The sequence below is a fragment of the Lissotriton helveticus genome, chromosome 6 (assembly GCF_964261635.1).
Source record: "Lissotriton helveticus chromosome 6, aLisHel1.1, whole genome shotgun sequence".
NCBI classification, from domain to species: domain Eukaryota; kingdom Metazoa; phylum Chordata; class Amphibia; order Caudata; family Salamandridae; genus Lissotriton; species Lissotriton helveticus.
The window spans coordinates 1926478045-1926491671 of record NC_136067.1 but is presented as its reverse complement, the minus strand read 5'-3'; positions in this window follow the sequence as shown (position 1 = coordinate 1926491671).

Below are 13627 nucleotides of genomic sequence, written 5' to 3'. Positions count from 1 at the left end.
CAGCTATTTCACTCAGTCAATCGTGCATGCTTAGTTTCACCAGGAGTGCAGAGAAATAGAGAGACGGGCGTCTTCAATAAAAGTTGTTATTTATTGAGCAGTCCTCTGTCTCATGCAAGAGAAGTGAATTGCAATACTTATCATGAAGTAAAGTGCGTACAGTAAAAGGAGTATTATGAAATAATACTGTAAAAGCATTTATATGGTTTCTGAGCCATATGATACTTAAAACGGATAAAATATATACATACATAAAATCATTGACTAAACGTACTCAACTGGTGCTTCTAAGATACGCCTACCCCGGTGTACCTAACCTAAGCCTAGTACGTGGTAAGGAGTAAGTGAGCTGCAGTTTAAGTTAAGTTAGTTTTGCCAAGAATCTGAATCAAGAATTCTCTAAGGATCTAATCAGCTCCGTACCTTGGTTATAGAATGAAGGAGGTCTTGTATCTCTTTCTCAGGACTCGATCTCCCAGCAACCCGCAAGGGTGACTGGAAACACTGGAGCTGGAATTTCTCAGCAGGAGAAAAGACAGCGTCTTTCTCAGTGCGTCAATGGGAGGGTCGGCTTCCTTCTGCTCTCGTTACAGCTGGGCTTCGGGTAAGTAGATAGCCGATCTGCTCCAAACCACCATGTGTTTGCTTAAGGCAGATGCTGGTATATTTATACCTGGAAGGTGCCGAGTTTGACGTAAGGTTGGACATAAGACGTCACTAAGAACTTACAGTTCTTTCTGGACTCCAGGAGTTCTTGTTCAAATCAAAACAAAAGCAGGGGGAATTCCCGGGCTGCTGGAGGCTTGGTTTGTTTAAAGAACGTGTTGTACTTTCTAGGAGTCTATGGGAGTAGCCTTGCCGTATTTGGACTGCATTGGCTACGACTAAATATGGTTATGATTCTTATGCCTTTATAAGGATATGTTTTGTTATAACCACATAAGGGCATGAATCGGGAATATTTAAATAGGGTCCTAGATACATTTACAACACCCACTCCACGTATAATGTCCATCATTACTAAATACTAAGGAATACTAAACATATAACGATGCATGTGATTTCCAACCCACCCCAAAATACATAAATTGCATTTGAAATGGTATATGGTATATACACGAAAATGAGTATTTATACTGTACGTTTTTCAAGCAGTGGTATCATTCAAAAAAATGCATATATGGTACATTTGGCTGAATGATTTGCGAAAATTACATTTATGAAATGGCTCTTAATACAGAAAAGAAGGTCGAGGCCATTTCATCACATATTTACACAATACTGTACATGGGCTAGAGGCTAAGTCAAAATATTATCTCTAGAGTCTCTAAAAACAGAAGTTCTGTTCTCTAAGAATAGTTCTACTTTAAGCAGAGTACCATGTGCCAGAAAAAAGGTAAATATTTTGGAAATGGAAAAAATAATTTCGCTTTCAGGGGAAAAATTAGTTCCAATTGTTTTCAGTAGTGTTGTTTATCAAAAACTGAAGGCCGAATTCAGAGTTCAGGGAACGCTGTGTGCTCGTTGTTTCAAAAGTTATTCTCGTTGTTAGGAGAGAACATCAAATCAGACAGGCTGGCAAACAATTCGTCTACAACACTAGGTGAAAGTTGGACCAGGTCCGAAAAAGTAGAAATAGTGCAAATGTGCGAATCATTGCTATCATCGATGTCTGGATCAGCAATGTTCACGAAAGGTTGTACCTGTGTGCCGCTTTCATCTCGTACTTCACCGCCACCTAATCGTAATGGTGAAGTCTCAACGAATGCCGTCATCAGAATAGGTAGCCGCTGGGGACAACACGTTGCATGAGCAGTTATCCGAACTAAGCAAAGTATCGATATCCATTGGTACTGCTGATGGTCGTGTAAGACAGATGTCCAACACGCATTCTTCTCCGCATAGCAGACATCGAAGCACAGGTAAGATGCAATCTTGCCAGATTGGCCTGAATGAAAGAAACCAGGTAGTACTCAGATCTCTTAGCCGGGCAAAGCCGAGGACTTTATTGATCCGTTCTCGGTATCGTATAGCCATGATCGTTTCTTCCATTGTAGCCTGAGTTTTGTCTGTGGCTTGACTGGCCATATCGGAGCAGAAGGAACAAAAATAAAATTCATGCTACGAATCTTAAAAGAAGAGGCAGTCCGCCGAATACAGAATGCACAAAATTCGGGAAGATGCCAAGAGCTGTCTCAAAGGGTGCTAACAGTCCCGAAAAAATTGTGTTAAATACATGTGCGATGCCACTGGTATCTGACATGTTTAAGATTTGGCTTAACATTTCTACGAAATGCACGGGGCAATTTGTCGATAATAGGGTATGTATCTCTGCTGCTGTTCTTGCAACTTGCAGATCATACGTCTCTTTGGGCGAGGTTAAAGGCACAGTTGTCTGTAAAAGAATAGACTTTATTCTGCTTAAAGTATCAATTCGAATAGAAGAGACATTCAAAGAAGGCCATATTGCCGCCTCCATGTCTGGATTGCTGTTTGGATACAATACTTGCATACAACAAGCGACCATGGAAGTAACGCTCACGAGATAGGCTTTTCCTGGCACCATGCCACAACAGCTGCGGTCACTTATTATAACTTAGCTGCCGTTGGAAAGCTGTCTGAAAAATGGCTCTCTGTGTTGCAGGAGTGCCGTGCAGGTGACATGAAAGGTTGTTTGATGAACCTTCGCAGGCTCCATGCAAGTTAATACCTTGACACAGGAGTGTACCGCTTAGTGATTTTTTACAATTGTTACCACTAAGAAATACCTCTTTTTTCCCTTCACTATAACATTTATGTGTATAAGGTAAATTCCAGGTTGACTTGATGTATCCTTTACCCAACCTTTCATACAGGCCTGCTGGTATATACTTTTGGCAATACTGAAACTGAAAAGTTGTTATCGGAATTGTAATTGTACCATGTATTATCCATTCAATGACAGGTCTCTCTGACATTGTCAATGGTAATCTCTCAAGTTTTTCAATGCTCAGAATTGTATAGTCTGTTCCTTTTTGTGCCAAACTGATTTGTTTATCAGTAAGGTTAAAGATAGAAAATAATGACGTTTTGTTGAGTAGACGCCATGGCACGTAGCCTGAACGCAGATTTTGTGACGTCCAGCCTAACTGTACAATAGAACGCAATTGGGACTGGCCATGTTGTAACATTAGCAAGTCCTGCTCTATTATATCAATAGCAGATGATACAATGCTGTCCAGTGAATAAATTCAGGAGGACAGAGTCGTTAACCCATTGTCCACTACAGACAGTGATTTTTCCAAATGAATACGATCAATTTCTCGTATTTTTTCAGCAGTTTCAATTTGCATTACTTTCCAAGCCTCGTTGTAAGCAGCGTATATACCGGCGTATATGAAACGTTTTTGACACTGTTTGCGAGGTCCCAGTATGAAATCTCGCAAGTCAGCACCTTCTTTAAGTAAAGTCAAGTGTTGCTTAATTTCAGCCAGTGTGGATTTCTGTAGCCATTCGAGACATATCTTTCCTACACTGTATATTGTAACTACCCCTGGATGTTGTCTCTGGGAATATCTTGGGTCTGGCCTGGTTTGTTTGAACCCCTGTTTTTTGTTCAGGAATCTATCTTGACAGTTATTTGTGTCTGTGGGCCAGATCAACCATTTTTTCCAATCAGGATTTGTTCTGTTTTGTTGTAAAATATGGGATACGTCTATCTCTACATCTGTAGTGCTATTACTATCAGGTATGGGCTTTGGAATAGACGGTTTGTTTAAGTCTTTTATCTTGGCTAGGCTGAGACAGGTTGTTTGTTGAATGGTGTCATTCAGGAATATTATCTGTTCTGGGATCATGCAGGCTCTGAATAGTGATTCTAAACCTTGTACCTGACAATCTTATGTACCCAAAATGGTTTTTGTTTCAATGTTGTTTTTCAAAAATTCAAAACCAAATGTAGACATTTTTTCATAAAAAATTCAGAATAAATCAATTTAGTATATGTCAACATGTTTTTCATTCCTGTATTATTTAACATTTTAAAATAAAACGTTTCTGGATCAGTGTTGTTAAACCCTGAGAAGTATGGGAATTCCCCATAAAATGTTTTCGAGCTGCCTTTTGGCGGTGTTGGACAATGTTCCCATTGGTTATAAGTAAAAAAAATTCTAGGATTAGCAGATTTATGCAAATAGTGATGACCATAATGATTATAGCAATACATGTCTTCATAATTTGATGAACCCTGCAAATAATCATGTTTGTTGAATTTTACTGACATTTCTAAATCTGACATCATATTATTAATATTTTCAAAGTCCCAATCATCAGAGAAAGTACTTGGTGACACAAAGTCACTTAATGAAACCTTGAACTGGTGTGGATATTTTACGAGCTCAATCAGGCCATAGATTTCGTAATCCGTGTTGTCCCATGCTACACCACCAGGTATTGGAATGGCTGTGAGGTTAACTGATGACAGTTCTCTTTTCTCGATGTGAGATGATCTGTGTGGCTTTAGGACCAAGTTGATGTTCTGACTTGCTGTGTCCATTGTACTATATTTTCCATCAGTAAATCTACCCAAACATAAAATCATGATGAGCCAAAGTAGGAGGAAAAGTACACCTAACACAATCCATAATTCAAACCATGGTGAAATCAGATATGTTTCTTGGAGTTGATGAAAGAGTTCAGTCATTTTTTCTTTGAAAGTTTTTGTTGCTGACGTTTCTTCATGTTCACTTGGATCATCAGAAAAGTCATCGAAATTGATGAAGTAGCCAGATGCAGTTCTGTCAATTGTTGGAATTGCTTCCGGATTTTCTTTAGTCTTTGAATCTTTTTTTGTCACATTAGTATAGTCTGAAGCTACATCATTGTAGACAGGTGTTTCTTGACGAGCTGTTGCAATTTGGGTTTCAAGAGGCACAAGTTCCATGGATTTGTTGCACAGTCCTTTTTTATTTACTGCAGGTTTATCAAAAGTGATTAGTCTCTCAGTTTGAACCTCTTGGATTGTAGCAAGGTTTGGTCTTCTGCTACTTCTTGGGAGTCCACTGGGCCAACTACTTATTATTGGCCACATGATTGTGGTTTTACCAGTCGATTGATACAACTCTGTTCTCCTTTTTACCAGCAAGGGGCGGTAATACTACTGATCTTGTTCCGCTGACAGGTAAGACAGGTACTGCTTTTCTGTAAGAAGGCCCAAATTCTTTCTTCACCGTGATCTTTTCTCTGACTAGATCCCCAATCTTTGGAATCCAGACAGGTCTTGCTGGGACAGGTGGTTTTTGTTCAGTGGCCGTTGGCTTTAGCTTTGTGTTACTTAGACTTCTTCTTGTTTAATTTAAGTCCTGTAAAACAGCCAAACGATCTTTGATATCAAAGGGTTTATCTTTCACCACCGAAGTCTGACAATCTAAGTCCTGGGTTATCATTCTAGTACAGAACAAAAGTTTGTATGGAGTGTTACCTCTTAAAGAATTTCTTGGCAGATTGTTAAGACTACGTTGGACACTTGTTAGATGTTTGACCCACCCATCACCCGAACCTAATACCCTCGCCGTTATAGATTGCTTTATGTCACGGTTTTTTCTCTCCACTACCGCATTTTCCTCAGGATGGAATGGACTAGAGTACCGCAATGCAATGCCCATGCTGGCCATGGCCTCCTTGTAAGCCCGAGTGCTAAACGCAGGACCATGGTCAGAATGTAACATGCCAATTGCGTATGTGCCGATAAAGACTCGCAAATCTTTTATAACAGTTCTTGCGTCAGCCGAGCGCTGGGGCCACATCCAAATGAATCTCGTACAGGAATCCACTGCGACCATGATATATTTATAGTTGCCGTCCCTTTGTAAGGGACCACAGTGGTCCATGTAAACACTAATGGTTTATCTGAGATTAGAAGGGGCGTCTGTGCTGGTCGTTTCACTGTAGATACTTTCATTCTTTGGCAGATTTCACATTCTAGAACATAGTTCCTAGTTTGTTTTCTCATCCGCGGCCACCAATATCCCTGTTTTAATAACGATACTGTGGCGGAAACACCAGCATGTGCAGAAGCGAGCCTTTCGTGTGCCGCTAAAATTAGTCCTAACCTGTGTTCCATGTTTGGAATTGCCCTATCCCCCACTCCAGGGATTTGAGCAAAAGGAACATTATTCGCATCAGTTCTGTATGAGTACTTTACTGGAAAGCCTTTTGAGAGTGTCTTACCACTGTTTTTTACTGAAGCACTGACAGCCTGCATTATTTCGCTGTCCATTTTTGTTTTTGACCGGGTGATGGCAGCTACGGAAGCCGTTTGCACAGCTGCCTTCGCGGCCTCATCAGCCAATGAATTCCCTGCAACGTGAACGCCATCACGTTGATGACTCAGTGTATGTATCACGTGAGTCTTTAGTAGTTCTTTCTGTAAAAGAACTACTTGTTCCCAAAGGATTTTATGCTTGATTGTGCCACCTTTTGCATCTTGAAGCCGTTTTGAACCCTGTTCTGCAAGTATTCATTGTAAGACTGAACGCAGTAATATGAATCGCACACTATTAGTGTGGGGAGTTCGCGATCGGTATTTTCAAGTGCCATCTTAAAAGCCTGTAGTTCAGCTCGCTGAGCAGTACAATCTCCTAGAGATTGAGTTTTAGTGACTAGTGGTCTAAATTTTCCTTTGTGCCAACGACCTTTAACAATCGCGCACGCAGCACTATATGCTTGTTTACCCCCAACTGCGGGTTGTGCTGAACCGTCTGTATATATTATACAGCCGTAATGTTCGAGAGGCAGGATTTCGGTCGGCAGAGTACATTCATATTCGTATTGGAGAAATTCTTGTGTTTTTAAATTAGGATCAAATTCGTATACTACGTCTGATGCAGCAAGAGAATTAACCCATTGTATCCATCTCGGATGTAAAGCTTTAGCATTTGGAATGCTTGCTCTTGTTACTGCTTCTGGGGAAGGTACCGGTGTAACGATTATTATTCGTTTACCTTGTGCGAGGGCTCTTTCTTTTGCTACAGCAGTTTGAACCGCAGTTAGAATTTTTTGAGTAGAACTGAATTTCATTTCAGCTTGTGTGTAAAAGTGTGATTTATAAGCTATTGGTACCGTTTCTCCCTCATTAGAGGTTAGGTACGTGAATCCGCATCTTCCTGGGATGACTCGGATTACAAGGTTGCGTTCGTTTGCGCGTGTTTGCAGTTTTGTTTTAGTTAACATGTCTGTTTGTAAGGATCTTAAAATTTCTGTGTGTTTCTGAGTCCAATTAATTGGTTTGAAATCAGATTTTATTAATTCGTAGAGAGGTGTAACCCTCTCTGCATAATTAAGAATGTATGTTCTTCCGAAATTCAGGAAACCTAGTATTGATTGTAAGTTTTTCAGCGTTTTTGGAGCTCGGAGTACTACACACTTTTCTAAGAAGTTGACTGCTAGGCTTTTGCCTTCACTTGATAATTCATATCCTAAAAACAGGACAGTTAGGTGAGCAATTCGTGACTTTTTAAAGTTGAATTTGTACCCTTCAGCTGCGAACCCAAGTATTATGGTGTTCACTCTTTTCAAGTGTGTCTCCAGGTCATCGTCTGTAAGATAGATGTCATCGACATAAGATAATGCCTCATCATCATATATTTGTAGTAATTCTGTTACCCTGGCTGAAAATAATCCTGGGCTGTTCTTGCATCCCTGTGGGAGTCGACAAAATTGCTTTTCGGCCCCCATACAGGAGAAAGCGGTCAAATACCTGCTTTCTGGTGCTATGTTTTGGCAGAAGAAACCATTTTTCTGACAGAAAGTTTTATTTTTGTTGCAGAGCAAGTTTCAAGGAAACAAAGATTAGGTGCACAATATTTTGGAACACTGTATCCTTCAACGTTGACTAAACCAAAAACTAATACATAGGAATCTCTTCCTACTAAGTTCTGGCGGATAATAACCTTTTATCCACTCCAGACATCTATTGGAGTTTTTACGGGAAAAGGGGTCTGTGTGAAAAGCACGACTGAGTTACTCTAGTATCTAGCATTAGATTATCGCCTTACCAAACGTTGGGCGCCATGTAGTGTAGTTCCTATATTCCCAATAGGCTCTGCGCATTGGAATAACATAACGATAGTTTAGACGTAGGACTGAGGTCGACTGGGTCTCTACTGAATATGTTAGACTTAATTATGAATGCCAGCTAGCTCAGAGGTCACTAGAAACTTTCTCGAATGAACAGGAAGGAGTTAACTTTCCTGATTAGACAAGAAGGGATTAGTTTCTGACAACCGCATAAACATGACAACTTTGCTCCCTCCAGAACACGGAGTATATCTCCAGAGTCGTGTGAAAACAATAGACATCTATTTCACTCAGTCAATCGTGCATGCTTAGTTTCACCAGGAGTACAGAGAAATAGAGAGACAGGCGTTTTCAATAAAAGTTGTTATTTATTGAGCAGTCCTCTTTCTCATGCAAGAGAAGTGAATTGCCACAATTGCAATACTTATCATGAAGTAAAGTGCGTACAGTAAAAGGAGTATTATGAAATAATACTGTAAAAGCATTTATATGGTTTCTGACCCATATGATACTTAAAACTGATAAAATATATACATACATAAAATCATTGACTAAACGTACTCAACTGGTGCTTCTAAGATACGCCTACCCCGGTGTACCTAACCTAATCCTAGTACGTGGGAAGGAGTAAGTGAGCTGCAGTTTAAGTTAATTAATTTTGCCAAGAATCTGAATCAAGAATTCTCTAAGGATCTAATCAGCTCCGTACCTTGGTTATAGAATGAAGGAGGTCTTGTATCTCTTTCTCAGGACTCGATCTCCCAGCAACCTGCAAGGGTGACTGGAAACACTGGAGCTGGAATTTCTCTGCAGAAGAAAAGACAGCGTCTCTCTCAGTGCGTCAATGGGAGGGTCGGCTTCCTTCGGCTCTCGTTACAGCTGGGCTTCGGGTAAGTAGATAGCCGATCTGCTCCAAAACACCGTGTGTTTGCTTAAGGCAGATGCTGGTATATTTATACCTGGAAGGTGCAGAGTTTGACGTAAGGTTGGACATAAGACGTCATTAAGAACTTACATTTCTTTCTGGACTCCAAATCAAATCAAAACAAAAGCAGGGGGAATTCCCGGGCTGCTGGAGGCTTGGTTTGTTTTGAAGAACGCGTTGTACTTTCTAGGATTCTATGGGGGTAGCCTTGCCGTATTTGGACTGCATTGGCTATGACTAAATATGGATATGATTCTCATGCCTTTATAAGGATATGTTTTGCTATAACCACATAAGGGCATGAATCGGGAATATTTAAATAGGGTCCTAGATACGTTTACAACAGTTCAATTGATAAATACAATAGGCTTGGGTATCAGGACATTGCAGTACACAGATGCCTTTAGAACGCTGCCTTAATACTTTGATTAAGATGTTTTACCCCCTTTGCAAGCAATCCGTGGATGTACAAAGACTGTGTTAGGAAAGGTTGCTGGGCTCACTGGGTGCTTGTATTGTACAACTTGACTGGACCGAAGAATTCGAGACCTGATGTAGAGTTAGTTCTGTCATAAACGTTGTTGACATCCCGTCTGCCTTATTTCAAGTGCATTGTATCTTATGGAACTTGGAATAAAGTAAAGAGGATATCTGTCATGTTGTGACAGAGTAACTTGCCCACCAAACTATAAATCAGCCCTTGATTACCAAATAACTTTAATGTCATCATCATAGGAGAGGATGTATCCTTGTGGCTAGAGTGGTCGACCTCGAAGCTGGGAAACCGGGTTCGTGTCTCGGCAAAGACGCTCAACATCCTTTGATTCTGGGCAAATCGCTTAATCTTCCCATGCCTAACAAAAACGAATGTGTCCTCATGTAACGAAAGTGGTGCTAATGTAAAGCACTCTGATACCCTTGTATATGTGCATCTGTCTTGCCCGTGAACAAGAACGCCAAGTTCGAAACGCGTAAGGCTGATTTATTGTTTCTTCAGGTTGTTTTCAGGACGCTGCTGCCGAATTGAGTGGTGAGTGCAACCTAAAACCTTGGGCAATGTGAACAATGATATTACGCACGGCAGCCCTGCCGTGAGGCTGCACCCCTGCGCTATCAGACGTGGGCCTGGGACTTTGTGAATACGAGGCCCCGCTGGACCAACAACTGGCTTTGTAAATTGAGCAGCGAAATGAAGAGACTTGGAAAGAGCTCATTAAAGGCTGTATATATTGAATATTTAAGACGGAATTGCAAGAATTATTTCAAAAACTACTGCTACCATCATGCTTTGCCATTATCATGTGACCTATTGGAGGAGAATAAAAACAAAGGTATCACAAAGCAGCAGCTTCCTTGTATATGTGCATCCGTCTTGCCTGTGAACAAGAACGCCAAGTTCGAAACGCGTAAGGCTGATTTATTGTTTCTTCAGGTTGTTTTCAGGACGCTGCTGCCAAATTGAGTGGTGAGTGCAACCTAAAGCCTTGGGCAATGTGAACAAGGATGTTTTGTTATAACCACATAAGGGCATGAATCGGGAATATTTAAATAGGGTCCTAGATACGTTTACAACAGTTCAATTGATAAATACAATAGGCTTGAGTATCAGGACATTGCAGTACACAGATGCCTTTAGAACTCTGCCATAATACTTTGATTAAGATGTTTTACCCCCTTTGCAAGCAATGCGTGGATGTACAAAGACTGTGTTAGGAAAGGTTGCTGGGCTCACTGGGTGCTTGTATTTTACAACTTGACTGGACGGAAGAATTTCGAGACCTGATGTAGAGTTAGTTCTGTCATAAACGTGGTTGATATCCCGTCTGCCTTATTTCAAGTGCATTGTATCTTTTGGAACATGGAATAAAGTAAAGAGGATATCTGTCATGTTGTGACAGAGTAACTTGCCCACCAAACTATAAATCAGCCCTTAATTACCAAATAACTTTTATGTCATCATCATGGGAGAGGATGTATCCTTGCGGCTAGAGTGGTCGACCTCGAAGCTGGGAAACTGGGTTTGTGTCTCGGCAAAGACGCTCAACATCCTTTGATTCTGGGCAAATCGTTTAATCTCCCCATGCCTAACAAAAACGAATGTGTCCTCATGTAACGAAAGTGGTGCTAATGTAAAGCGCTCTGATACCCGATGTTACAGGTCTAGTTTGCGCTATATAAAACTCTGAAAAAAACAACAACAAAAAACAGAGGTGATAGTATTTTCTGAGAACCTACCATCCATCGACATTAACATAACCCAATGCAAGGCAGACTAATGTACAGTTGCAACCATTTTCCTGTTTTGAATGAAGTCCTTGAGCTGGAGCATCTCCTTCAGAGATTAGCTGAGAAAGTAGTATAATAAGAGGATTGCCACACATGGGCGGGCAGATCAGAGAAGAGGTAGGGAGCTGATCCAGTTGTGAACATGGAAGTGCTATGTTTCAAACACTCAGCGCATGGGGCATGAACTTGACCAATTTTTACATACATACATACGTACATATCTAATCTAGAACTATAAGTACCACCATGCTTAACTTGAGCCTGTGGTTTTCTGGTGCTCGGCACCGGGACTTAATTGTCGACACCTTACTTCGGACAGTCTGCCACATGGTGGCACTGCTCATCTCATTTAGAGATGATCAGATCAACAGTTGTTTATGAACACAACATAGATTAAAAATTACTAATACCTGCCTCCCCAGCCAATCCTTTAGCTTTGGGAACCTGGAAAGATCTGAACTGTCTCACTTGCAGGCAAGAGAGATGGTTAGTAATTGTTTTGGCAGCGATGACAGGGGCGGTGGGTGGAACAAGCTGCAGTGGCCTCCTGGTCAGGGCCCTGGCAATTATTATTTTACAAATTAAGCAATAAAGTCCAGCCTCTATGGTGTTCAGACTACACACCGAATACCTTACATCTATGTGCTAAAAACACCCCTTCCATATTCCGGTCACAAACTACAACCTCCACAATCTGTGGAAGACAACTTACCAAAGTAACTGTGATACAATTTCACATTACATACAAAACTCCCCTAAAAAGGCCAATAAGCACAAAAGAGCCTGAAGGTTATTTAAAGCTTTTGGGCCAGATTTATCAAATTCTTACGTAATGCAGTGCAGCAGCCAAAAATACTGTGCTGCGTTGCGTGAGAAAGAGAGAACAGTACAGCGTCATATCTACAGAGATATAGTTCTCTCCTCCCCTCTTCCTAGCGCAGAATTGTGCTGCCAAGCGGCAGGCACACACCATAGTGCCATAGTGCAAGGGTGTGTGCATAATTCTAGCATAGGTTTGTACTGGAAGGTGACCCTTCCAGTACAAAATACTATGCTTTGACTACTATTAAACTGTTTTGTACTTTGTATCTATGCTGTACAGTACAGCATACCTGCAAAGTCGGAAAAAAGGAGAAATTAAAACATTTCTCCTTTTAATGCCTGATTTCAAATGGCATTATTTTTTCTGCAAAACTCTGTCTCATATTTTTAGTAGATAAGTGGTAGAACTGGCTATTTCTGGTAGGCTAAGGCTGACGCCAAAGCCAGGCAGAAACCACCATTCTAGTCAGGGCAAGGGAGTCACACGCCAAGATAACCCCTGCTCACCCCCTTGGTAGCTTGGCACGATCAGTAAGGCTAAACTCGGAGGCAATGTGTAAAGCATTTGCGCGAGCACACAACAGCAACAACAACATCCTAGGCACACCACAAAAGGAACTCCACACAAGGTTATATGAAAATAACTTCTGTATTGTCAAAACACATCAGATAGAAATCACACATGTACATTGTGCCAACTGGCACAGGCAATATTCACAAGGGATTAGGTACAGGACAGGGCCACATGGGCCACTGTCAGAATCAGCACTTAGTAGAAATAGCACTTCTAGAACTTAGAATAAGTATAGCACAAAATAATAGTTATAAATCACAACCAGTAACTACTGGTAACAGGTAAGTACCACCTACGCAACCCTAACCACCTTAGGAGAATGTCACGCAGGGAACCAGGACCTCACTAGGACCACCTGTACTAGAAAGAACAACCACCTAAGTATAAAATACATTTAGGGGTGTAAGCAAGAACACATTACACATGATGCATAAAAACATTCAGAGGTGCAACAGAGGAAAAACACATGATGCATAAAACACATTCAGAGGTGCAAGGAGAGAGAACACATGATGCATGGAACATTCAGAGGTGTAAAATCAAGGAAGACACATGATGCATAAAAACATTCAGAGGTGCCAAATCAAGGAAGACACATGATGCATAAAAACATTCAGAGGTGTCAGAACATAACTCAATAGCGCAAAAACACATGATGCCCAAAAACATTCAGAGGTGTAAGATCAAGGTGCGTAATCATATTAAATGCATTACATTTCCTAGCACCACATCACATTGCGCAAAACTCACATTAGGCAATTACCATCACATAGATAATCTCATTGCGCCTAAATAAAAACACATACCAGCCCCCATCTAATAAAGGGACTAAAGAGCCCTGTGTCCAGAATGTCAGGGCACGCTGCCAATGCAGCGCCAGTCAGGGGTGCGCCACCGGCGCAAAACCTAAACGTTGCAGGTGCCCACTACTTGCTGGGCACCTGGGAACAATCACAAGACCTAAA